Raw genomic sequence first — 27,988 nt, forward strand, 5'->3', positions numbered from 1 at the left:
TGATGCTTTTTAATATATTTATAAATGACCTGGAAATGGGAACAACAAGTGAGGTGATCAGATTTACCAATGACACAAAATTATTCAAAGTAGTCAAATCACAAGAGGATTGTGGGAAATTGCAAGGGGACATTGAAAAACTGGCAGACTGGGCATGCAAATGGCAAATTAAATTTAATGTACACAAGTGCAAAGTGATGCATTTAGGGCAGGGCTGGTGCAAGGGGATTAGGCGCCCTGGGCACCTTCTGCCTTGTGTGGCTCCCCCACCCCAGTCGCGCCGACACCCCTGCCCCACCCCCAGTTGCAGCCCCAATTCCTATCTTCAGGGGTGGGGATCACCTGCCGCCGCTCCCCCACCCCCAGTGCTGCCCCCCAAATTTAAATAAAATAACCCCTCTACCCTCGCGAACCCCCCAAGACTCATGAATACCCTGGTGGTATCCAGAGTGGGGCCTGGGAGTGATCTGCCACTCTCGGGCCTTTGGCTGCCACTAACCAAAATGGCGCCGGTGGCCTTTAGCCCTTACCTTGTGACAGGGGCTTTTGTGCTATTGGCTGGCTCGTGTCACATGGTAGGGGCAATGAATGACCCACGCCATTTTAAAAAATGGCACTTTTTGCCGCTTCAAAATTCTGCCGCCTGAAGCGGTGCCTTACCCTGCCTCTTTGGCTCGTGAGCGGTGGTGATATCCCCTAATGATCGGCGCCCTAGGCCCAGGCCTAGCTCACCTAGTGCTCCCGCTGGCCCTGATTTAGGGAAGAGTAACCCAAATTATAGCTACAAAATCCAAGGTTCCACATTTGGTGTCACCACTCAGGAAAAGGATCTAGGTATCATAATTGAAAATACATTGAAATCTTCTGCTCAGTGTGCAGTAGCAGCCAAAAAAATCAAATATAATGCTAGAGATTATTAGGAAAGGAATGGAGAATAAAACAGAGAAAATCATAAAGCCTCTGTATTGGTCCATGGTGCAACCTCACCTTGAGTATTGTGTTCAGTTCCAGTCATCACATCTCAAGAAAGATATAGCAGAATTAGAAAAGGTACAGAGAAGAGCAACCAAGATGATAAAGGAGATGGAACAATTCCCCTATAAAAAAAAAAGGCTAAAGAGGTTAGGACTCTTCAACTTGGAGAAGAGATGTCTAAGGGGAGATATGATAGAGGTCTATAAAATAATGAGTGGAATGGAATGAGTAAACGTTAATCAGTTGTTTACTCTTTTGAAAAGTACAAAGACCAGGAGATACACAATGAAGTTACTAGGTAATACATTTAAAACTAATAATAGAAATTATTTTTTTTATTCAACACATAATTAATCTCTGGAATTTGTTGCCAGAGGATGTGGTGAAAGCTATTAATATTGTGGAGAAAAAGTTCATTATTATTAAGGGAGATTTGCAGAAATCCACTGCTTATAAGAACATAAGAAAATGCCATACTGGGTCAGACCAAGTGTCCATCAAGCCCAGCATCCTGTTTCCAACAGTGGCCAATCCAGGCCATAAGAACCTGGCAAGTACTCAAAAACTAAGTCTATTCCATGTAACCATTGCTAATGGCAGTGGCTATTCTCTAAGTGAACTTAATAGCAGGTAATGGACTTCTCCTCCAAGAACTTATCCAATCCTTTTTTAAACACAGCTATACTAACTGCACTAACCACATTCTCTGGCAACAAATTCCAGAGTTTAATTGAAAGAGTTTAATTCTTGGGATAAGCAGTTTGGAATCTATTCCTTGGGATCCTGCTAGGTACTTGTGACCTGGTTTGGCCACTGTTGGAAATAGGATACTGGGCTTGATGGACCCTTGGTTTGAACCAGTACGGCAAGCCTTATAATCTTATGTTCTCAATTCGGCACTGGAAGCAATGAATCAACCATAATATTGCATGGCCAACCAAAGAATAGCATTAGTAGTTGATCTGGAGACAATTGTATCTTCTTCTCTTGGCTTTTTTAATCTGCTTCCAAGTTTGATCTAGCTATATATGAGAAAAATGGAGAAATGCCATAGACTATACATGAAGTGCCTGCTGTCTCCTGTAAATTGATGTGAGAAATATCCCAGTGATTAAAAGATGTATCATAGGCAATTTGAATGAGGAAATCTCATGGTGAATCCACACAATTTATTTATCTAGATTACAAAAGAAGATAGCATACATTAGCTTGCTATAAATTAGTCATGAAATTTACACTTGTGTATAGAACATGGAATACCAAATGGTCCTTTTCTGGCAACATCTTGTATATTATGTTTCTATACTAAGTGCAAGCACTGAAAATAAATTAGTTTCACTGTTTGTAAATATTTAATAATTTAGAATAAGTTTACATTGATATTTTAGCTTATGAACAGTACAAGTAACCAGAAGGAAAAACATGTATAGCATAATTTCTGATTGAAATGGTCAAAACTGGAAATTTATCATTAGATTTGTAATGATCCAGCCACCTGATGGCAAGTGTTTCCCTTGTTGCTGTAAAAATTGACTTTATGCAGCATCTTAGGTTGTCAACATTTTGTAGATGCACAAACATCACCATTCTCAAGTACCACTGTGCCTGTTTGTCTATGACAGTAAACATGGTTGGCGATTTGAAAAATGCAAATGCTTACATCCTCAATGGGTTAACTCCAATCATACAAGTTCGAAGTGTCTTCCTATAATGGTTATGGCCCTAATGATACACAGTCAGGACACTAGGAATCTTTTATATGTTTAACTTTCACAAACCAGGCATGATTGCATCAGTCACTGGGGAGGCTGAGCATGGTAATTACCTTCACACACTAACTCTGAAGTGATTTACTAGTCTAATACTGCCTCAAGAAACCACAACTGCTACATTTTACATTGTACATAAGCCTCCACTTATCCACTGCAAGACCTTATTAAATTATCTTTAAAAAGGTACATGCATAAGACAGCGAAGCCCTGTTACTCGGAACATTTCTCGAAGTCTTGTTTTGCTTCTAAGGGAGCACAGACCCTGTTAATAGAGCCTGTGGGCCTGATTTAAAAAAGATTTTCTCCCCCAGGCGCTCAATGGCATAAAACCTTTTGCAAATCAGGCCTTCAGTCTACACTTACAGTCAATAATCAGTGGATAGCATGGGCCCCTTAATGGTGAGCTTGCCTTCAAGGAAGCTGCTAGTTCTCTCCTGCTGTGTAATTAGAAACGTCAATTCTGGCTGCATCACAAACACCGTGAGGTGCTGTAAATCCCTATGTCAAGGTCCTTATTCCATGAAGCATTTACCTGCAGTGTTTTTCCTATGCTTCAGACAGAGATGCAAGGAAACTTTCCACAGAAATATGGATTTCCACCTCTACCCTCCCCCCACCAACAACCAGTTCCTTACTAGAATTATAAACACCTTCCCTACCCCCCTCCTTTCTTGCTATTTAGTCATTTTTAACTAGGCTTCACTTTAAAAAAAGCAATTTTCAATTGGTCCAGATTGGGACGAAGACAGAATGTTCTTTCTATTTAGGGGCTTTGCAACAGTTCTCAAAGTAAAAGCACACATGCACTTTTGCTTTAAAACTTGCCACGGGGACAAAATATGTGTGGTTCCTTTTTCTGCTAGTAGATTTGTTTTGGAAAAACACACAAAGATTTGAAAATGTCGTCAGGATCAGTAACTTTCAAACTGGTGTACGGGTGCACATTAGTGCATGTGCGCCAGCGTGCACCCTGGGACATGGTCATTTTATAACACGCACAGGTTATAAAATAGTCTGGGGTGCACACATGTGCATCCAATTTTAAATAGGTGCGCGCACAGGCATGCAAATCCCACTTCTACCGCATAAGACAGGAGATTTTGAAAGCAGTGCATGCCCACGCCATTGTCAGTTTCACAAATCCATCCACGGGTTCACCCAGTTAAGAGCTAGGTCCTCCAAACCTTGCTAGTTTAATAGCCTGCACTACCCCCAGTTACCTCAGATACTTAAAACTCCTCATGGATGGATAGTTGTTTTTTTTTAACTTACACCTCCTCCATAGCAGAAGTAAACGTCCGCGGCTCTTGAACTGGGAGCGTGTATTTGCACACACATCTCTTGGCCCTGCCCTGAAACCCCCATGCTCCATCCCGATTCCGTCCTTTTATTCAATTCAAGTGATTTGTGCGCACTACCGTAGATACACATGCATATTAGCGGGTTTTAAACTTTGGTGGGCAAGTGCCAGCCCGACTTGTGCATGTAATCCCTAATTGATGCACACATTGAGCTTTTAAAATTCACCTAAACTATCCCTGGGAATGCCTCCTCTCAGTGTAGTTAACAGTATCTTTCACAATGTGCGTACATTTAGCTGAATTGAGGGAGGGCAATTTTTATACAGCTGATTAATGCCTTTTCCCCATGTAAATTGCTTTGAAATTTGTCCTCTAAATGACACTAAAATAATAAGAACAAAAAATATGTGTGTGACATGTGTGTGTGCGTGTGTGTGTAGGTAGATATATATACATATGTATATACCACATAGATAAAAAAAATTCATATGTATAAGGTTGGTTTGGGAGCAGAAACCTACTTTGAAGCGGTCTATAAATAAAGTTGTCTTTAACTGGCATGTTGCATACCATGCACATAGCTCTTTAATAAAATTGTCTTAGATTTGTTGATAAGCCTGAAGCAAAGTCAATGTGAAGTGTCAATCTCACAAGCAGAGGGAGCCTTCAGGGGTCAAGCTGTTTCCTGTATATGATCACTGTATCAAAGATATGTCAACGATTTGTGAACAAGGGTAGTTTTTTTTTATGAATCGGGCTAACGATTAGATGCAGGACATTGATAAAATAAAGAAAAGGTTGAACATTTTACGATAGAATCAGATTGGTCCACTGGGTCTTTCTAGCTTAAACTTCAGCCTTTATCCAACTGAGGCCAAAATGACAACAAAAAAGCTGATATAACTGGGGAGGCCTTAGACAGAAAGAGCGGATTTACTGAGCTTATTTTCTCATGGACACAGAATGGGACAAAAGCCAGTGAATTAGGCCCTAAATCCTATTTAGTTTTGTGTTCAGATAGACTAGTCTTTACAAGATAAGCATCTCAGAGTTGTGTAGTCCATACTAAGTGGTGCTGAACGAGAAGAAACCAAAAGAAGTGTAGTTTAATTATCAACTAAGATTTATGCAACTTTCTTTACCCACCATAAATATTAATAAGGAAAGTGCAAACCTCCATGCAGTAGGCACCGTTGAGCCAGAGAACAAGAGAGATATGTTTACTCTAGCCTCTCTTATAATGAACTAGATAACACATGGCCTATTGTTTATTTTGGAATATCCCTTGATTCTAAAAATGCTAGAAATCAGGAGGTTTTCCATCAAATTTAAACCAGGGTGAAATTCACTTTTGAATGGTTTATACATCCCCAGATGTCAGTACAGTTGTCCATTCAGAAGAAATAAGAGATTATTTTTAAAGCGCAGGAAAATATGGTACTTTTCCTCTTTTATATCAAGTTCTTAACTAACCCCTAGATTCATCATTCTGCAGAATGATGAATGGCAAAAAAATGAATTGCATCATTATGCAGAATGATAAATCGAAAAAAAAAAAAGGGGTGGGGGTGATAGTGGGCAGTCGGCCACATCGCGGCGGTGTGGTTTTGCCCACTGCGGTGCGGCTGCACCGCACACTATCGTCCCCATACTGCCATGGGAAAAGGTGGTGTTATTTCCCATGGTGCTGCCAGGGATAATGTGGAAAACATTATCGCCAGCAGCGCTACCGGACCATAACCCCACCCAAATCCTGCCCACATTCCTCCCCTTCCCCTAATTAGCATGGCATCGCTGTGATTCACCATTATTGCATGCAGTAGGGCCTTATCATGTGCGATAAGGCCCTAATGCACATGATAACGGCCCATTGTAGTATAAAGAATGACCCTGTAAGAGCACTAACAGAGCAACAAAACTATAAGAGGTTATTGTTCCATCAATTATTTTTGATAATGCACTTTGGGGGTAATTTTGTAAACACATTAGTGTGGTCTTTGTGAAATTTATACTCACAGACTGTACACGTGTATTTTCTCTTTGAAAATTATCCTCCAAAATTATCCACATATATTTACACCTCCTAATGTATGTGCATAGATTTTTTTTTTTTTTTGGGGGGGGGGGGGAATGTGTGCATACATTTGAAAATGCAAAAGTTTGCATGTAATTCCAATCCTGACCCCAATGCTGCCAATAAAAACTGTGGGTAAATATACTCACATACAGGCCTTATGTGCATACTTTTACCCATGTAAGAGGGCCTGATTTAGGAAGGCAAATTAGTAAAAGCCCCATTTTACACATAGAAATGACTTTGAAAATTATCTTCCCTGTCTTCTAGTGGTTGCCAAATATTGACCCTTTTCCTTTCTAGCAGTTGAAAGGTTTTCCAAATGAGAAAGCCTCCTTTTCATTACTGGAATCACTGCAAGATTTATTACAAGAATATACTTCTATAATAAAAATAAACAAAAAAAATCCCATTTTTTGTTAAGATTCAGAAGAAAATAAACAAAAAACAAATAATCCAAAACTTATATTAAACTACTTGTAACTTTTAGAACTGGACCATCCTATGCCGTAATTCTATAAATCCAAAACTACATTCATACAAGTAATAATAAAGAAAAAACATAACAAAATAGTATTACGTTTTAGACCAGAAAAACTAAGGGGAAGAAGAGAAATAGGAAGGAAAAAGAAACAAAAATCAATTTATAAAAATAAGAAAAGGCATGACCAAACCCATACTAATAAAGATCAAGCAATCAACCCAACTCCACCATCTAAGTAGTAGAGGAAAGCCTCTTCCCATCCATGAAAATTTTCAATTGTTTTGGTTCAGAAAAATATTCCCATTATTAAATTTCTCAAGACATTTACAAGGATATCTTAGGAAAAAAGCTTGCAACAATAGTCAGAGTATCTTGATACAAGGCAAGAAATGACTTCCGACGTTCTTGAGTGCACCCAAAATGTCTGGAAATATCCAGAATTTCTGTTCCATAAACAAAACTTTGGCGCTACTAAAATATGATTGCAATACCATATTCAGATTTATTTCTTTTTTTAAATTATTTTTCGCCCGCACCCTCCAAGGTTTGAGGCAGATAACAGCATTACACACATAAAAACAATAATACAGTATAGACAGACAAAACTAAACAATAAAATGCTTTAAGCAGATTTCTGTTTGCTACATTCGATGCCTATAAAAGCAGATGGTCAAAGGTAAATGTAAGAGGTGAAGACTTCATTGAGAGGGACAGCTTTGCTATGAATGTAGATGGTAAAGAAGCTGAACTTTGCCAAAGAGGAGACTGGCTGTTTGCCGTTGTCAAGGATAAAGCAATTGTAAATAAGTGTATTTTTACAGCTTTTTTGAACTCCTTAGTATCAGTCAAGATATGCAAATGCTGCAGAAGGGAGTTCCAAAGGGATAGGCTGGCAAGGGAGAAGGGTCTTTCACCTGTGCATGACAATCTTGCTGCTTGAAGTGAAGGGATTTCCAATAAAGACTGAGAGGCTGAGCAAAGTGCTCTTGTGGGGATGAAGAATTTGAGGGTACTGCTGGTCCAAAGAGATGTAATATGGTATAGTAAAGTATGTACTAACAGTGCCAATTCATATTGATGCTGTGTGGGGAGGCAATGGAGGGTTTGGAGTGTTGTAGTCATGTGCTCATGTGTCGGCAAACCTGTGAGGAGAATTGCTGCAGAATTTTGAATTATTTGCAGGGGCTTAATGGTAGTAGATGGGAGACTGACGTACAGAGAATTACAGTAATAGAGTGATGTAATTACTACAGATTGTAATACCATTCTGAAGTGTTGTGGGTTCAGCAAAGGCTTGATATCCTGAGGAAGTTGCAGCTTATAGAAAGAAGATCGTATAATTGTTTTTACAAGAGTGTGCATGGATAGAGTGGAATAGAGCTGGGCATTGAGATTATGAGCAGATGGGAATAGATTGGCAATCAAATTGCAAGAAGACTGGTACATCATGTGAGAGGATCTGACCTAAAATCATGATTTTTGTTTTACCAAGATTGAATGAGAGTCTTGCTTGAGTGTCCCAGAAGTATGTTTCCAAAAGGTAAATAATATAACTTATTGATAGAAGAATGAACTTCCTCAGAAATAGACAATACCTCAGAAAATATCGTTTCACCAAAACCCTAAAAGAAAACTTTTGAGAACAAGGAATATTAAAAATCCAAAATTTAAACACCAAACATATTTTTTCAGATTTTCAATTTTCCTATGAAGCAAAAAATTGTCTTTAGCAAGCATAACACTGATCTCCTTAACACTGGAAACGTCTTTGACAACTTTAGCCTATTGAATTTTGAATTGTTGTAATTCAGAGCCCAACTTATCCAGACAAGATTTAATATCTGCAGAAAGAGACACAATAGAACTATTCACACTAAGAACATTAGGGATGTGAATCGTTTTAGGACGATTAAAATTATCGTCCGATAATTTTAATATCGTCTTAAACCGTTATGGAACACAATACAATACAGATTCTAACGATTTATCGTTATAAATCGTTAGAATCGTGAGCCGGCACACTAAAACCCCCTAAAACCCACCCCCGACCCTTTAAATTAAATCCCCCACCCTCCCGAACCCCCCCCCAAATAACTTAAATAACCTGCGGGTCCAGCGGCGGTCCGGAACGGCAGCGGTCCGGAACGGGCTCCTGCTCCTGCATCTTGTCGTCTTCGGCCGGCGCCATTTTCCAAAATGGCGCCGAAAAATGGCGGCGGCCATAGACGAAAAAGATTGGACGGCAGGAGGTCCTTCCGGACCCCCGCTGGACTTTTGGCAAGTCTCGTGGGGGTCAGGAGGCCCCCCACAAGCTGGCCAAAAGTTCCTGGAGGTCCAGCGGGGGTCAGGGAGCGATTTCCCGCCGCGAATCGTTTTCGTACGGAAAATGGCGCCGGCCATACGCGTATGGCCGGCGCCATTTTCCGTACGGAAAATGGCGCCGGCAGGAGATCGACTGCAGGAGGTCGTTCAGCGAGGCGCCGGAACCCTCGCTGAACGACCTCCTGCAGTCGATCTCCTGCCGGCGCCATTTTCCGTACGGAAAATGGCGCCGGCCATACGCGTATGGCCGGCGCCATTTTCCGTACGAAAACGATTCGCGGCGGGAAATCGCTCCCTGACCCCCGCTGGACCTCCAGGAACTTTTGGCCAGCTTGTGGGGGGCCTCCTGACCCCCACGAGACTTGCCAAAAGTCCAGCGGGGGTCCGGAAGGACCTCCTGCCGTCCAATCTTTTTCGTCTATGGGCGCCGCCATTTTTCGGCGCCATTTTGGAAAATGGCGCCGGCCGAAGACGACAAGATGCAGGAGCAGGAGCCCGTTCCGGACCGCTGCCGTTCCGGACCGCCGCTGGACCCGCAGGTTATTTAAGTTATTTGGGGGTGGGGGATTTAATTTAAAGGGTCGGGGGTGGGTTTTAGGGGGTTTTAATGTGCCGGTTTTTCGATTTTTCGATTTTTTAACGATTTTCACGATTTTTCACGATATTTTACCCCCCCAAACGGCAACAATACGATTCCCTCCCCCTCCCAGCCGAAATCGATCGTTAAGACGATCGAGGACACGATTCACATCCCTAAAGAACATAACAACACAAGGCTTGCCATACTGGGTCAGACCAAGGGTCCATCAAGCCCAGCATCCTGTTTTCAACAGCAGCCAAGCCAGGACACAAGTACCTGGCAGGATCCCTGCTGGACTTTTGGCAAGTCTTGTGGGGGTCAGGAGGCCCCCCCCAAGCTGGCCAAAAGTTTCAGTTGGGTCCAATGAGGGTCCCGAAGCGACCTCCAGCCACATGACCTACCTGTCATGTGGTAGGAGCACAAGATGGCGCCGGTGACCATGTGACAGGGGCTGACCAATGGCACTGGCAGCCCCTGTGACACAGGCTATCAGCGCCGTGAGGAAACCACAAACGAGTGCAGGGATGGCTTCCTGACTCCCCGCTGGACCACCAGGGAGTTTTGGTAAGTCTTGGGGGAGTCAGGAGGGTGGGGGGTTTAAATGTTTATTTAGGAGGCCGAATACAATGGATATCTGTTGAATACGTGGGGAGTCGCGATGCGTTTCGCCTCCCCACATATTTTTCAGATTGCAAAAAATAAGTTGCGGATTACAAATACGTGGAAAACGGATGCACACCCCTAGCATTTGGAGGGGTTTGATGGTGGAGGCGGGGAAGCCTAGGAGGAGGGAGTTGCAATAGTCAATTTTTGAAAATATTATGGCCTGAAGGACTGTGCAAAAATCATTGCAGTGTAGGAGGGGTCTTAGTTTCTTTAGGACCTGAAGTTTGAAGTAACATTCTTTCATGGTGGATTTTATGAAGGGTTTTTTTTTTTAACTTTCAAATGTATTCATTTTATTCATATAAAAAGAGACAGCATACAAAAACATTTCTTACTTTTACAAAAAAGTTTCTTGGTAGGAAAATTTACAAGCAAAATAAACAAATATATGGCTTCAGATAAAAAGGTTTTTGTTTTGACACTGACAAATAGCTGAATTATATTCCAATATCCATTAATGCTAAGAACAAAATATATCGAACACTGCTTTAGCCCACCTGGCTATGGGCTTGGAGCAGAGTACCTAAAGTTAGCAATAGTTCATTTCTAGTAGAAAGCATGAAATGATTTCACAAGTTTGATTCTTTTATGAAGGTTTTAAAGTTTAGTTGGTTGTCGAAAGTGTAGGAAGGAGCAAGGTGTTGGAGTGAGTGCATGTAATGATGTGGGGGTTGTGAGAAATGATGAGGAGTTCTGTTTTGGTGGTATTGAGTGAGAGGTTAAGTTTTGTAAGTAGTTGATTGATTGCATTGATGCACTTGTCCCAGATTTTTAGTGAAGTGTGTAGGGATTCAGTGATGGGGATGAGAATTTAGACGTCGTCGCATATATGAAATGGGTGTGGCCTAGGTCAGATAGGAGTTGGCATAGGGGTAACATGTAGATGTTGAAGAGGGTAGAGAATAGGGCAGAGCCTTGAGGTACACCTTGGGTCAGGTGGATGGGGTCGGATTCAAAATTACCCAATTTGACCTTGCAGTGTCTATTTTTGAGATAGGATTCAAACCAGCGGAAGGCGTTTCCTGTTATGCCAATGTTTGTGAGTTGGTTTAATAGCATTTTATGACTGATAGTGTTGAATGCTGATGATATGTCGAGCATTGCTAGGAGGTAGATGTTATACCGGTACGTGGAACCAAGGCCGATGGCCGCTTACCTTAAGTAGAGGTTCTCGGAACTGGTGACTCAGCGAGTAGCGTTGGGTAGAAGACTTCTGATAGTCCAGGTAGCCCAACAGCGAGACTGGACCCAGGCAGGGTGATTCAAGGGTCAGGCTGAAGGTAACGCAATCCAGTCACAGTCCAGGTCAGGGCAGGCGGCAAACAAGCAGGAACCAAGGCGACAAATCCGAAGGCAGGCAGCAAACAGAATAATCCAGTAACAGTCCAGGTCAGGGCAGGCAGCAACAAGCAGGAACCAAGGCAACAAATCCGAAGGCAGGCAGCAGGCAGAATAATCCACAGGGCAGTCTGGGTCTAGCAGGCAGCAAGCAGCAGGAACACAGCAACGAAACTCTCCAAACGCACTTGTGGCCAAAGCAACACAGGAGAGGAGAAGCTCCCTTAAATAAGCCAGGTCTCCCGCGCTGCCCGGCGGCTCCGCCAGCGTCTGACATCAAAAGGGGGCATGATCAAAGCTCCAATTCGCGCGTAGCCGCGCCGCGGGAGATGCCAGCGTCAGGAGAACGCCGACGCTAATGGCAGGTAACAGTAGGAATGCCCATTGACCATACCTTTGAGTATGGTGTCAGTGAGTGATAATAGGAGTGTTTCCGTATTGAAGAATTTCCAGAAGCCAAATTGAGACGGGGATAGAATTTTGTGTTTGATTTTGGCTAGGAAAGGAAGGTTTGAGATTGGTTGAAAGAGAGTTCTGATGGGTTGAGGTTGGGTTTCTTTAGGACGGATTTGACAATTGAAAGCTTTAGCATGGTAGGGACATTGCCAGTGGTGAGGGAGCAATTAATGATCTCAGATATGGGTTTGGCTATTAGGTTTGGAATGGTTAGAAGGAGTTTGGTAGGAATGGTGTCAGATGGGTGTGAGGAGGGTTTAATTTTCTTTAATAGGAATTCTACTTCGGATGATGATGTTGTTTCAAAGCAGTCAAGGCTGGCCATGGAGTTTATGGGGTGGACATTAGAGTAGCATATGTCAGAAGGAAAACTTAAAGTAAGTTTGGATATTTTGTTGTTGAAGAAAAGGGCAAGGTCGTCACTTTTGTCTTTGGAGTCAGAGTCTGATCTGGATGAGGGGGAGGTATTGGTAAGATTGGATACGAGGGAGAAGAGGGCCTTGGCATTGTATTGATAGTCGTGAATTTTAAGAGCGTAGAAGTCACGCTTTGTTTTAAGTATGGTAATCCAGTATGTGTGCATGGAAGATCTATATGATGCAAGTAGTGAGGGTGAGGGATGTTTTTGCCATTTTCTTTCTTTGTTTCTTAAATCACATTTAAGTTTTTATAATTCAGGGGAGTACCATGCTTTTTTGTTGTTGTGTGTTGGGGTGATTATTTTTGTTGTAAGTGGGCAGATTTTGTCAGCTATGTCTTTAGTGATATTGTTCCAGGAGGAGAGTGCTGAGGTGGGGTTAGTTAGGTCAATTTTGTTAGTGATGTCGGTGCAGGCAGAGATAAGGTCCTCTCTGGTGCATGATTTTTGGAATTGGAAGATGTGGTTATGCGGTGGTGGGTTGGATGATGTTTTCTTTATAGAGACAGTGGTATTTATAAGTGTGTGGTCAGACCAGGGGACAGGGGAGCAAGAAGGGGTTTTGGCTGTGAGGATGCTTGTGTTTGTGAAGATTAGGTCAAGTGTGTGGCCTGCTTTGTGGGTTGGTTGGTTTATAATTTGAGTAAAATCCATGGCATCAAGGGAGGAGAGAAATGCTTCACAGGAGGGGGATTGGGGGAAGGTATCTACGTGTAGGTTGAAATCTTCAAGTATGATGGTTGGTAAGTCAAGGTCTATGTTTTCTATGATAAATTCAGTAAGGGGGGAGGCGTTACTTTCAAGGAGACCAGGGGGGAGTAAATTAAGCATAATTGAAGTTGTGAAGATTTAAAGAGGCCGATTTAAAATTTTGGGGCTATGTTAACGGCTTGAGGGGTTAGCCTTAGGTATTTTTTGGCAGCGAGATGTAGGCCACCACCTCTTATTTTTTTTTTGCCTGGGTATCGGGAAGATATCGTATAGATGTGCGGGTAGTTGGTTTAGCAGTACTACATCTGTGTGTTTGAGCCATGTTTCTGTAATTGCACAAATGTCGAGTTTGGAGTCGAGCAATATATTGTTGAGGATGGTGGTTTTTTTTTACAATGGATTGAGCATTGACGAGTATCAGAGAGAATAATGAGAGGCCGAGGAATTGCATGAGTGGCGTTGTCATGATTGGAAGGAGGGATCTAGAGTGTGACGTAGGATAGGTGAGATGGGGTATTCTGTCTCTGCGGGTAAGATAATAGTGGGGATGGGGAGGGCTAGCATGATTTGCTGTATAGGGAATAGAGTAAAGGTTGCTGGGGGGGGGGAAGAAAGTGAGGATGCGAGGATGTGTGAAGGACTGTAGTGGGCTTACAGAGGAGGGTGGTGAGTTGGGCGGAGGTGGCGTAATGGCAGAGATTAGGTTCTGAAGGGGTATTGTTGTTAAAGCGGTGAGTAGCTGGATGGTGGTATAAGTGGGGTGCTAGAGTCTCAGGGGTCTGCACGAAGGGGTGTGCTAAGGGGCAGGTTCCTTAGTCACGCTCCTTTGGTGCGCTCCTTCATCTGGTCGCCTGCAGGCGGCTTTTTGGCCTCTTCCTGCACTCCGCCTCCGATGACATGGGGGCTGGCAGTGGGGTGGAGCGTCACTGGATGGCTGCGATTCGGGCCTAGTGAGGCCAAGGTGGGCTCTTACCCTTGTGGGTGCGCACCAATCGTGCAAGCCATGTGGTTGGGGTCCGCTGGTCAGGTCGCTGCTGAAGGAGGTACGAGGGTCAGTTTGGTGTCGGTGGGGGCCGCAGATCAGTTCCGGCATCTTGAACACCAAGGACGCAAGTCGATTCTGGTGTCTGGATGAGGGCTGCGGGTCGGGTCAGCATCCGGATGAAGGCCGAGGGTCGGGTCGGCGTCCAGAGGAAGGGCCGAGGGTTGGGTCGGCATTTGGATGAAGGCTGAGGGTCGGGTCATCGTCTGAAGGAGGGCTGCAGGTCATGGGTCACTCGGAGCCCGGTCAAGGGCCGCAGGTCGGGTCTCGGAGGACCTGGAAGGTCAAAAGAGGGGGTAATGGCGGCTTTATGGCCTATTCCTGCACTCCACCTCCGATGATGTGGGGGCCGGCAGTGGGGCAGAGCGTTGCTGGACAGCTGTGATTCAGGCCTAGTGAGGCCAAGGTGGGCTCTTACCCTGGTGGGTGCATGCTGATCATGCGAGCCATGTGGTTGGAGTCCGCTGGTCAGGTCGTCGCTGGAGGAGGTCCGAGGGTCGGTTTGGTGTCGGTGGGGGCTGCGGGTTGGTTCTAGAGTCTGGAACACCAAGGCCGCGGGTTGATTCTGGTGTCTGGATGAGGGCTGTGGGTTGGGTCGGTGTCCGGATGAAGGCCTCGGGTCAGGTTGGCGTCAGGAGGAAGGGCCGAGGGTCAGGTCAGCGTCTGGATGAAGGCTTTGGGTCAGGTCGGCGTCCGGAGAAGGACCGTGGGTCACGGGTTGGTATCTGAGCCCGGTCGAGGGCCGCAGGTCGGGTCTCGGAGGTCCTGGAAGGTCAAAAGATTAGTTTTTATTATTAGTTTTAAATGTATTACCCAGTAACTTCATTGTGTATCCCCTGGTCTTTGCACTTTTCAAAAGAGTAAACAACTGATTAATGTTTACTTGTTTCATTCTACTCATTATTTATAGACCTCTATCATATCTCCCTTCAGCCATCTCTTTTCCAAGCTGAAGAGTCCTAATCTCTTTAGCCTTTCCTCATAGGGGAATTGTTGCATCCCCTTTATCTTCTTAGTTGCCCTTCTCTGTACCTTTTCTAATTCTGCTATCTTTCGTGAGATATGGTGACCAGAACTGAACACAATACTCAAGATGAGATTACACCATGGAGGATTATGATATACTCAGTTTTATTCTCCTTTCTTTTCCTAGTAATCCCTAGCATTCTATTTGCTTTCTTGGCTGCTGCTGCACATTGAGCAGAATATTTCAACGTATTTTCAACGATAACACCTAGATCCATTTCCTGAGTGGTAACTCCTAATGTGGAACCTTGCATTGTATAGCTATAATTTGGGTTACTCTTCCCTAAATGTATCAATTTGCACTTGTCTCCATTAAATTTCATTTCCATTTGCATGGCCAGTTTTCCAGTTTTGCAATATCCTCTTGCAATTTCTCACAATCTACTTGTGATTTGACAACTTTGAATAATTTTGTGTCATCTGCAAATTTGATCACCTCACTTGTTGATTCAGTTCCAGGTCATTAATAAATATATTAAAAAGCATCGGTCCCAGAAGAGATCCCTATGCCATTCCACTATTCACCTTTTTACATTGGGAAAATTTACCATTTAGTCCTACTCTGTTTTCTATCTTTTAACTAGTTGGCAATCCAAAATAGGAAACTACTACCTATCCCATGACTTTCTAATTTCCTAAGAAGTCTCTCATGGGGGACTTTGTCAAATGCTTTTTGGAAATTCAGATACACTACATCAACTGGTTCACCTTTATCCACATGTTTATTTACGTGCTCAAATAATTTAGCAAATTTGTGAGGCAAGACTTCCCTTGGCTGAATCCATGTTAGCTTTTTCTCATTAAACTATGCTTATCTATATGTTCAGCAATTTTGCTTGATCAATACATTCCAAATGGAGTCGAGTGTAACCACCTTGGGTCTTTGAAGCCTTGAAGGAGGCCTCGTGGAAGTAAACTCGGCATTCAAAGAAGCTCTGGGAACATATTCCAATGCAGCAATGACTGATTCCATGGCTTTTAGAGCTGATCCTACGGGCACTCTACTAAGAGCCACCATCTCCAGTGAAACTGCATCTGAGCCTGCTTCTTTCTGCATGACTTAGGCACTGACATCATCCACATGCGCCAAAATTGACAGCAGGCTCAGGATCTCCTTCCTAAGAGGAGGGCAACAGTGATCCAGGGAAGAAAGAGAAAGGTCTGTCCCAGGCTGCCCCAACTCCTCTTCGCTGGGGACAGCTACCGGTAGTGTCTCCCCTACCAAAATGGGTTGTGCACCAAAGAGAGATGGAAGTGTCATTTGGGCCAAGGGAGTAGAGGCTTCAGAAGAAAAGACTCTAATTTTCCCTTTCTGCTTCAGAGCCACAGCTAGGTAACCACACACAAGCAAAAGTACCCTCAGGAGCTTAAGATGATGCTCAGGGATTCATGCCACCTTTGGGTAAGACCCTGGGTTCATACCTCTTCCATGTTCTAACACATTTTGGCATAATTAGGTAATGTGTGGTTATCCTAGCAAATGAGGCTTAGGCTAAATGATCTGGAAAGAGGTAGGATGAGTGAGGTGATCAAATTTGCAGATGACACAAAAGTATTCAGAGTAGTTAAATCACAAGTGTATTGTGATAAATTGCAGGAGGACCTTGCAAGACTGGGAGATTGGGCATCCATATGGCAGATGAAATATAATGTGGACAAGTTCAAGGATATGCATATAGGAAAAAAAAATCCCTGCTGTAGCTGTATGATGTTACGTTCCATATTAGGAGTTACCATCCAGGAAAAAGATCTGGGCATTCAGGGGCAGATTGCCTATCGGGGGATCGGGCATCCCCCGGTGGGCCGGTTGCTCTAGTCACGTGGTCTGCCGAGTGCTGCTGTGACAGAGCTGCGCTCGGCAGACCAAGTGGTATCTCCTGGGCCGGCCTGGGCGGCGAATCCCGGGGCCGGTCGTCAGCGGGAATCCACCCCTGTGGGCATTACACTTGATATTACATTGAAATCATTGGCTCAGTGTGCTGTGGCAGTCAAAAAAGTAAACAGAATGTTAGGAATTATTAGGAAGGGAATGGTGAATAAAACGGAAAATGTCATAATGCCTCTGTATCTCTCAGTGGTTAGCCCGCACCTTGAATACTGTGTGCAATTCTAGTCGCCATATCTCAAAAAAGATATAGTTGAATTGAAGAAAGTACAGAGAAGGGTGACCAAAATGATAAAGGGCATGGAACGGCTCCCCTATGATGAAGGCTAAGGAGGTTTAAGCTGTTCAGCTTTAGAAGAGACGGCTGAGGCGGGATATGATAGAGGTCTATAAAATCATGAGAGGTCTAGAATGGTAAATATGAATCAGTTATTTACTTTTTCATATAATAGAAGGACTAGGGGGCACACAATGAAGTTAGCAAGTAGTACATTTAAAACAAATCGGAGAAAATTTTTTTATCACTCAACACACACAATTAAGTTCTGGAATTCATTGCCAGAGGATGTGGTTAAGGCAGCTAGTATAGCTGGGTTTTAACAAAGTTTGGATATGTTCCTGGAGGAGATATCCGTAAACTGCTTTTAATTAATAGAGAATAGCCACCACTTATTGCCAGCATTAATAGCTTGGGATCTGTTTAATGTTTGGGTATTTGCCAGGTACTAGTGTCTTGGATTGGCCACTGTTGGAAACACGATACTGGGCTTGATGAACCCTTAGCCTGACCCAGTATGGCATATCTTAGGTTCTTATGTTCTATCCTATGAGAGAGGCACTTGAAGTAGTAAAGTTTCTAGCTTTGCCTGTACTCTGTTATTCAGAATTGTGAATCTTTGCAGTCCAATAGTCATTATGAGTGCAAAAGTTTAAAATTAAGTTGATAAATATATTTATAACATTGCCATCTTTTATGCTCTCAGTTTACATAACATTATTTAGTGCAGGAGTGGGTAACCTCTGGTTCTCACAGGATACCCAAGTGAATGCATAAAAGAGATTTGTATGCATACTGCCTTAATCTGTATGCAAATGTATCTCATATATATTCATTAGGGTTGGTATGCAATGTACTTTTTTTGGTTTAATTTTGTTTTCTTGTTTTGCTTCATTTTTTTGTTGGCTTTGTTTATTTAATATGAAAGAAACAAAATGGAAAGAAACAAAGAAATGAAAAAACAAAATGAAATAAAAATGGTTTTATGTCTAGGCTTCCAGCCCCTTCTCCAGTCAACAAATATGTAAAAAAAATAAATAAATCCCATGCTCTTCTCTTCTTCTCTGCCTCTTCCCTGCCCCGCTTCCCCTCTGGCCCCCATCTCCATTTGTCAGTTCTAAATGGGGAAGGGGTGCTGTTATTTTTCAAAGCGGCCCCACCCTCGGATCACTGACACCATTTTTAAAAGCAGCAACGGTGGGGCAGGCGGGACTGGGGATCACTCCTGCCTCATTTTGAACTGATAGATGGGGGTAAGATATTGGGGGGGGGGGGGATGGGCAAGGGCCTGGGATTTGTTGTTTGGAAAGGAAATGAAAGGAAAACAAAGAAAATGTTTGTTTTTCATTTTTTATGTTTTATAACAAAAGTTAATGAAACAGAAATTTTAATTTCCAGTGAAGTTACATCCCTACTGAAAACCTAGCCAGTTGGCAGCCCTTGAGGTTCCCCACCCCTGATTTTCATATCTGACATATAATAAATACAGAGTGGGTGAAACAGCACATAAATTGGGCCCACTCTTGATTTCCTTTGGAAAATCAAAGGTCAAGTTCCTTATTTCGGGAACTAGTTGTTAAACAACAGGATGTAAAATATGTTAACGTGGGGCATTTCATTTATTCAACAACACAACATGTTGGTCTAGTCAATAGGTTGTAGGGGCCTTGAAAGTTTAGGGAGTAATATTCAAAATGATTTACACACATAAATGTAACTACTATTGTAGTAATTTATAAAAGCCATTTAACGGCATAAAGTGCACTTACGCAGGTAAATCCTATGGATAATTCAATGGCATATATTGTAGCAATTTTCCAAAGCCCACTTACATGAGTAAGTGCATTTACTCAAGTAAAACCGTGTAGGTGCTTTTTAAAATGAGGCCCATAAGTATTAGTTCTGGTGTAGGTGTATATACATGTATGCGGGAATATTGAAAATTATCCAAGCATTAATATCCATTCAACACTCACCAAGAAAAATGGGGGGATGAAATGTCAATAGAGTTATGCAAGTCATCTCTCCTTTGAAGCAAATCGTCATTTAAAATCTAGTAATAAAAGGTGGGGATGGGGAGGACCTTTTCCCCATAACTTGTGGTTTCCTGGGTACGGCTGCTACACCAACATCAAAGAGGAGCTGCAGATAACTACTGAAATTCACCTCCATTTGTTGTGGTGCAAAGTGCTGAATGGATATTTCTTTGGCTTTATGAGGTCTCCAATGACATTTAGTATGGGGATTTGCTATCTACAGCATCACTAACAGGTTGTAAGTTGGAAAAAAACATTGCAGTTCTAAGTTTATAGCATGGATAGGGCTAACATTCATCTTCCCTGTTAAATGCATAAGTACACCCTTTGGTTGGCCACAGTTCCTGGATAGGCAAGCATCTGTGTGTCTCCTATGTATTGTATGTACTTAGGCTGGTGTTAGGGATGAAGGCTGGAGGCTCTGAAAGCTAATGATGTGTGTGATGCTATCGTCTAACTGACAGAGTTAGAGTATAGAATGTAGGCTATTTATCTTTTTCCCCTAGAAGAGCTCCATTATCTCAACATCATAAATGCAAATGCAGAATGGTAAAAAAAAAAAAAGATATGTAAAAGATGTGTCATTACTAACTAGTCTGAAAAGGAGAAAGAAGACTCCAGTTCAATGGATTAATGAAAAGTGTAGTTCTGCTACTGCTACTGCCCAGCCTGCTCCTGGCCCTTTCATGGTGCTGTGGAGAACTGCCACAGTGATGGTACCACTTTGTCCTTCTCACAGTGCCTTGGGGTATTCATGCCGTCGTTGTTGCCCTTTATCGCTCTCATAGTGGGCCAGATTTTAAAAGCCCTACGTGCGTAAATCCAGAGGATTTACACGCATGGGGGGGGGGTTATGCGCGCCGGGCCTATTTTAAAAAGGCCTGGCGACACGCGTAAAGCCCCGGGACGTGTGTAGGTCCCGGGGCTTGCAAAAAAGGGCGGTCCAGGGATGGGGTGTTGGCAGGGCGGGGGAGTCCGGGGGCGGGGCCAGAGGCCTCGACACAGCGGCCATTGCCGCTGTGTCGAAGGGTCGCCTGCCGGCAGGCTGCCAACATACACAACTTGCGCCTGCCTGGAGGCAGGTGCAAAAGGTATGATAAAACATTTTGAGGGGGTTAGAGTAGGGCTGGGGGGAGGAAAGGTTAGGGGAAGGGGTGGGAAGGTTAGGGGAAGGGGTGTGCACGCCGACCCCTGATTTTATACCTTGCTCGTGCCTGCACGCGCAAGATATAAAATCGGGTGTACATGTGTGTGCGCCAAGTAGCACGCGCACCCTTTTAAAATCTACCCCAGTGTCTTGGTATGATCTTGCCACTATTGGTGTGGCTTTGCCTCTTTTTCAGTGCATTGGGATATTCATGCCAATATTGTTGATGCCCTTTCCACCTCTTATGGTACCTTGGGGAACTCTTGCCTCCTACCGTGGTGCATTGTGCAATCCCTGCCACTGTTGGCACTGCTTTGCTTTTCGTTTGGTGCCTTGGAGTACTGATGCCACTGTTGTTGGTGTCTTTTGCACCTCTCATGTCACTTTGGTTCCATTTTGCCTCTCGTTTGGTATGTTGGCATACTCTTTCCTCTGCTGTTAATTCCTGTGTGCGAGTTTCATCAAACTTGGATAGAAAACCCTCGTTTTAAAATAAGATGTATAGCTTCCCTCATTGATTTTAATGGAAAATGAATGAACAAAATAATGAAATGAAATTTTGGGACTTGTCTGAACAAACTGAAGCAAAAGTATTTTCTGTGCACATCCCTATTCCCAACCTGGATTCTTTTGTAAAGGGTCTCTCCCTTATTGGATTGAAGTTATTTTTCAATAGGGTAGGTGTCAGTACTCGGGAAGATTTTGAAAGGTGTGCGCGTGCTTCCCGGAGCACACAAATGGATGCAGTGATTTTATAAAATGTGCGCGGACCACCCATTTCCTTCGGCTCGGGACTTCTGCACATAATAGAAGTTACGCGCATGGCTGGGCCCCTTCTAAAATGCGCTTAGCGTGCGCAAGGCCCAGCCGCGTGCGTAACCCCCGTTTTCCTCGCATGCACCTTTTGAAAAATCTATTCGACTATGTCCCCTTCTACCACTCTCCAAATTTGATTCTGGTTCACAAGCACAGCAGTCATTGTGCTCTCAGACACATAGCACTTTCAGCCCTGGAGAGGTTTACTACAACTAAATCAAATGACCTAGTGCTTACAGTCACCTAAGTGAGAGTGGCGGAGATGTAATTCTAACCTGAAAACCTTCTTGGACTTCTCAGATCTGTGCTCTATTCCTGATTTGAATGCACAGCTACTGCAATGCAGAATTATTATTAATCATTTTAATCAGCATTTTTTTGTTGATTTGCTGATTAAAGAAATTCCTCTTTGAATTGCTCAAAGGCTGTAGCTGATAAAGCTATACAGTAAACTACCTAATGTGAAACCTAGATGAAAAATAGCAAGGTGTCCTTTATAGAATGCTGCCAGTGTTCTGAAAATGGTGTGAGAGAAATTGTGTAGCGAGACATTTCTAGCCTTCATGAAGCTTGCAAACCAAGGGCCAGATTTAATGATGGGGCAAAGGTAGGACAAAATATGTTCCATAAATCCCACAGCTCAACCAGCCAACAGAATTTGTAAATGCACATCTTTTCTCAATGGATTTAATTTCCTGCAATTTGTAGCAAGGAAAACATTTCAGAGAAAAAATATAGTGCCAGCCAAATTTTGTGAAAAAAACAGTGGGACTTCTGCCATCTTGCTTTTTTGTAAAAACAATTTTTGCATGTGAACATTTTTTTACCTTTTTTTTTGCAGTAAATTAAGTCCTTGAGCAAAAGATGTGCTATTTCAAAACTATGAGCACTCAAACATGTAGGCTTTTATTTATGTATTTATTTCCTTAGATCAATTTACATACTACTGCTCCAACAGTTAAAAACAAAGAATAGGTATATACAAGAGAAAATAAAGAGCATTTTACAGCAATTGCAACATAATAAATGAATCTATATATGTATGCAGAAGCATTAAGATTATCATTAGTAACAATCATAAACAAATCAAGAGAGTCAATTAATGGCATTTATTTTCTCCAACAACTAAATTGGGCCTGAATAGATCATGAGGAGGTGAAAGATCACACTGTGCGTGCTGCAAGTGGCACTGGACCTCAAGATTTCATCTTTCATGCCACTGAGCTCTACCCACTGAGATAAAACTGCTCTCCCTGTAGTCCATTTGGTTTGCCTATAGTCTTATGAAACCAGATTTCACTGTCCGTATTAGAATTGTGTTACTATAAACACTGCTGTACTGAGAGTGTTAGATTTTCTTACATTCTTTAACACAATGGTCATATCTCTCTGTTAGAATATCAGAAAAACCTCAATCCGCTACATCGCCACTTGATGTATGTGATACAAATTAGCTTTGAAATTTTTGTGTGTGGAAAATGATTCGGTTTAGATGGCAGAGTGCTAGTAGCAAAATTGAAGTGTCGTACTGTTGCACCAGATGGAACTAGAGAACTTGTCAGGGCCTTTGCATAGTAATGCTTCCTTTATGAACTCCTTTTGAAAAGTGTGTTCTGCACTCAGCTGCTCACTGATCTTATGTAATATTTTGCTTTAATGCAAAATGCTGTGTTACATTTTAGGTGTGTAATTATCTTTCACTGAAATTACACTTATGCTTTTCAGGTAAGCGAGGTAAATACTGGAGGATAGAAAGCAGAGATTTGTTGAAGTTGGTAAGAAATAAAGGAGCTGAAATAATATATTGTCAAAGTTGTCATTTCAAAAGTAGAATTATGCTACATTATAAATGAGGTGGTGGAAAAATTTATTGGTACCTCTTCATGAACCACAGAGAGTGTTTATAAGAACAGCAAGTGAGGGGGCTCGGTGCTTAGATTGTTCAAAATATTCTGCACATCAGTCATCATAAGCTGCAAAGTTCAAGATATAAGGCATTGGGTATAGGGGCATGGGATTACACTGCTGGTTGCACACCAGGCATAGCTGACAAATATAGAATCTAATAAAATAAATCTATGACTAATATAATCCCATAAACCAAAATCAAGCAATGAGAAAATATAGGCAATTTAAGAACAACAAAACGTTGCAGGTGATACTATTTTTATTGGAAAAAATAAATATGTTTGTGATTAGCTTTTGGGAGTTATATACCCTTTGTCGAGTGCAGAATGAACTCAGGAAGGTAAGGTCTGAGTATGTTCCTGGACCAAATAACATGCCAACCATAGTATTTATTTCATGAAATTGTACTTTAAAATGTTTCTTTATGTTTTCCTGTGCTATTTAAACACAGAACAGGAGCAGGAATGGGTGCATGCATAACAATGAGGTCATGTTCATGAAGGTCATGTGATCTGCTAGAGACAGATCAAGGCACCTTTTTTTCCCTGAATTATTCTGTAATATAATCATATGAACTTTTCAGTGTTCCCCAGTTCTACATGGTGAGGCAAAGTAGTTTACTATAATCTGTTTAAAAGCCAAGGTAATAAACTATACTTTCATTTTTCTAAATGTAGTAGAAGCTTGAAATGGAAGCTATTTTTATGTAACAATGTAGAAACAAACGGGTTAGCAGTTTGCTTTATAAAGCAAATTTGCACCAGGTCTGACTGTCTTTTGTCTATAAAGCCAAACACTGGAAGCTATGTAGTAGATTCATAGGCTATGGTCACAAGGGGGTAGCATTGGTACAGCTCTGCAATGCCAGCAGCTAATGTCGCAGCTCTGGGACACAATGGTTTTAAAATAATTGAGGTCTAACCCCGTTCAAGAGAACATATATTGGTTTCTTTGTTAAAGCAGGCAAGGAAAAATGAATTTCCATAAGTGAAAGTACAACCACATTTAGAAGCAACCCTAGCCTGTATGTCACTTTGCATAGGGAGGAAAAAATAATCTTTTCCCAAATTTAGGATTTCGTAGCACCCAAGCTTGGTGTTTTCAGTAGATATTAACAAAAATACAATGCTAGGCTCATCCAAAAACTCAGTGATCTTTTAACATCATTTTAGACTTCTAGCTGTGTGTTTGACCTCTTGCGGTGTTTTTTTTTTTTTGGCAGTGAAGACCTTTTGATTATCATTGTTGTTGTTTTTATTTTCAAGCTGTTCGTCTCTGATTACTTCTTTCCTGCGCTTGGTGACATCCCATGTCCTGGTGACAACAGGTGCCAGTGTGATCCCTCCCTCCCCGGTGCGTCAGAAAGTCGATGTTCTGCTCAACAAATTTACCATCACCGCATTGACATTATTCAGAACCTGTGGTCTCGGAGAACAAAAGACCCAGCATCCCCGCCAGCACTGCACTTGGCGGCATGCTTGTGGTAGACCTCACTAATGAAAAGCTTTCACCTCTTTGGTGTAGCCTAATATTTCACCCTTCACCCTCTGAAGGACTAACGCTGCAAACATGTTCTAAGATGCTTCATGATGGTCTTTCGAAGATAAAAGGACAGGAGAAATGATTGGTCAGAAAGAGTCTAATATCTATGCAGCAAGTACTGGTATATACAAGGCAAAACAATAAAAAAAAATCAAAAAATCATTAATTAAGATCTGCCCATTTATGGCATTCTGAACAAAAATGTCTTGTCAGGTTTGTGGGCAGGCCGTTTATTGCAAGTTTTCACCTTGCAAAATGTAAGAAAAAATCATCACATCAAATATTTTTACTAGTATAATATATCCTTTTATTTGCTGTTCCTGGGAAACTTCTTGAAATGGATATATAAAATCAAGATCTGCTCTTTTATAGGAAGATTTAATGCTAATAAACTGAATTGCTATTATTATGACTCTTTATTAAGTTCCAGCTGCTGTTCATTGTACAGTGTGAAGACCGTGCTACCTATTAGCAGCACTGTGATCGGATTTCAAGTCTGATTTGAAGACAGGATGCTGTTAACACTCCTTTTTTCTGATCTGGCATACGTTCTAGATATTTTTCGTATACGCAATTATTCTGCAAGGCTCTTTGCAGCTTTGCCTAATGGTACATTTCTCATGTTTGAATTCAGATGAAAATTTTGACTAAAACAAAGGAGGCAAAAAACCCCCCACCCCCACTGCATTTTGATAACATAGGTTTCAACAGATATATCAGCACAATGGATCAACTGTATGTTTCATATAAAGGCATTTAAATTTACCATATTGAATAATGGTATGCTGTGGTAAATTTTATACAAGTTAACAAAATCCATTATTGCTATTTAGTTATTTTATATAGAGGGAGTGAGGCTGCCTCATGATGTCATGGGGCCTTGACCCCTGCATCATTCTCCTTTCAGCTATTTCTAAGCAGGATTTTAAAAAGAAATGTAAAAGGTAAAATCTTTTCCCCCCTTTTCTTTGCTCTGTAGGGCACTCTACCTACCTCCCTTTGGCTTTTTGTTTGAAACCTTTTTTTTTTTTGCTGGTTGGGAGGAAAGGGGGGGTGGGGGAGGGAGGAGAGTGTACAGAGTCAGACCAGGGTTTCCTTATCTGCCACACTGTAATGCACTGCACTGATAGTTAATGCAAGATTCCTCCCTCCAGGACTTTTACCTTTGGTTTACCAGCATGATCTAAGCCGGGTGGAAACATAGGCATAACAATGCTAGCACTGAGCCCTGTTTCCTTTCTGGAGTCCCTATAAATTTTTACCAATTGTTGTTTAGACACTTTGGTAACAATGAGTAGCATAATCAGCACAAGCAAATCTTCTCCACGGACAGGTTCATCAATTAAATAGTGCATAATTAGATATAAGTGTAATCCCTGAAATCGCTCTGCTGAGTTATTGTCTTCTATAGCCCCATGTTTTCAGGCTCTTGATGCTTGCCCAATTTTAATCAGATTTTATAGAAGCGACAGCTGTCTTGTAAAGGGCTTCTCCCATATTCTGTGTTAATGTAAAACTCTTTTATGTAAAGGGCACAATATGATTTGAGCCAATTTTACACGGCTTGGTCAGCCAAAGATGGCCAGGCTTAGCAGAGTTCAGCTCTGCACCTTCCTTGTATATTTAAATAATATTGACAGTAGAGCAGGAATCGGCCAGCTGCCTACTGGTGGGTAGGATAGTACAGAAATATGTAAAAAAAAAACTTACTATTTTAAAGATTTTATGGTACACCAAAACCAGATTGTCATACAGAATATTTTTGAGGTGGGAGAGGGAATCAGGAATATATTTCAAACTAATGTTCTATCAATTTTATGTTATAGCTTTAAGGCACAAGGAATGTTTTATTGGTAAGGTTGCTGATCCAGTCCTGGTTTTACCACATTGTGTTCTCCAAAGTATAAACCTTAGGAAAATCAGACCTGCCGTGGAATGTGGCAGAGCTAGAACTGGATTACTCCATCTAGGAAAAATAAAAATGGAGCCAGCTGACAAATTTATGTAACAGAGCACCATTACAACACACACCTTAGTTTTCTCTGAGGTGGAAGACCAAAGATCAGGTGACCAGTAGTAAAGCCCAAGCAAAACAGGGCCTGGAGCATGTTAATGCATTTATTTCATAAATATTTGAATACTTTAATTTTAATAGCTTTTTAAGAAATTGTGATATCACATTAATATTTCTGAATGTCCCTTATATCAAGGACAGAGGATTATGAAGTGGCTTAATCAGCCAACGACACAGCAGTTTTGATCCATCAGCACACAAGGTCACCCAGCAAGTATACATATATGGAATTCTGACTTTTGTTTGATTTACAATGTTCCCCCGGCAGGAAAATTCTGCAACAATGTTAAGTGAAAGAGATTTTCACATTTATTAATCTTGATGGTTTGTGTACTTTTCCATGTGGACTGTTCAGCAGTGGGCAATCTGCATAGTGATTTGAACGAATTGCTCAGTAACACCTGGTTTCTTCCTGTTGATCATCATAATGATCTTTTCTAAAAACAAATGTATATATTTATAACTATATAGATAGAGGCACACACACACACACACACACACACACACACTCACACAAAACATCAATCTGTTAGAGACGAGAGAATAAAATGTTTCACCTCCTAATAATATAACACATTTTCTCTTCTCTGCTTGTCTTTTTGACATATTCATTGAAAAAATACCTATTGTTTCTCCTGTATGCATGCATATGTGTGCGTGTTACGTATTACATGACATCTCCTCTTATGGATTTGCATAGCACTGCATTCTTTTAAGAGACAAATCTTTGTTCTCATGTGTGCTCTCTTTTGTATTTGATTTGCATTTTCAATAATGCTTTCTTTTTCCCCCCTTTTCCATTTTCTTTACAAAATAAAACTGTTTTGTGGATTCAACAACATTTTCAATATCAGTTTTTGGGGCCCTGTGCACAGCCTTGCATATTCTACAAACTCTAAAGATATTTATTTGTCTGTTATCTAAAGAAGTAAATATACCGGTAGGTAATCTATATTTGCCAATTCACAGACCTGCTTTTTTTCCCTAGAACTCCATAACTGGTATTCGGATCTTCTGTGACCTAGTATTAGATGTGATATAAAAATATGAAGGTGCTTTTTTTTAACACAAGGAGAGAATGAGTTCTCATAAATTTGAGCTGATCATTGCACCAATCATATGCAGAACATAACCCCTT

At 41.7% G+C, this 27,988-nt stretch overlaps 1 long non-coding RNA gene across 1 annotated transcript in view; it reads left to right on the forward strand.

Moving 5' to 3' along the window:
* The window catches only part of LOC115096430, a 40,979-nt gene extending 15,835 nt beyond the window's left edge, over positions 1 to 25,144 (forward strand). Inside the window, exons 2-3 of the long non-coding RNA XR_003858069.1 lie at positions 23,052 to 23,101; positions 24,500 to 25,144. This is a non-coding gene — a long non-coding RNA (uncharacterized LOC115096430). The remainder of the gene's footprint in view (positions 1 to 23,051; positions 23,102 to 24,499) is intronic.
* The last annotated feature ends 2,844 nt before the right edge of the window (positions 25,145 to 27,988 follow it).

The sequence above is a fragment of the Rhinatrema bivittatum genome, chromosome 8 (assembly GCF_901001135.1).
Source record: "Rhinatrema bivittatum chromosome 8, aRhiBiv1.1, whole genome shotgun sequence".
In the NCBI taxonomy this organism is placed as follows: domain Eukaryota; kingdom Metazoa; phylum Chordata; class Amphibia; order Gymnophiona; family Rhinatrematidae; genus Rhinatrema; species Rhinatrema bivittatum.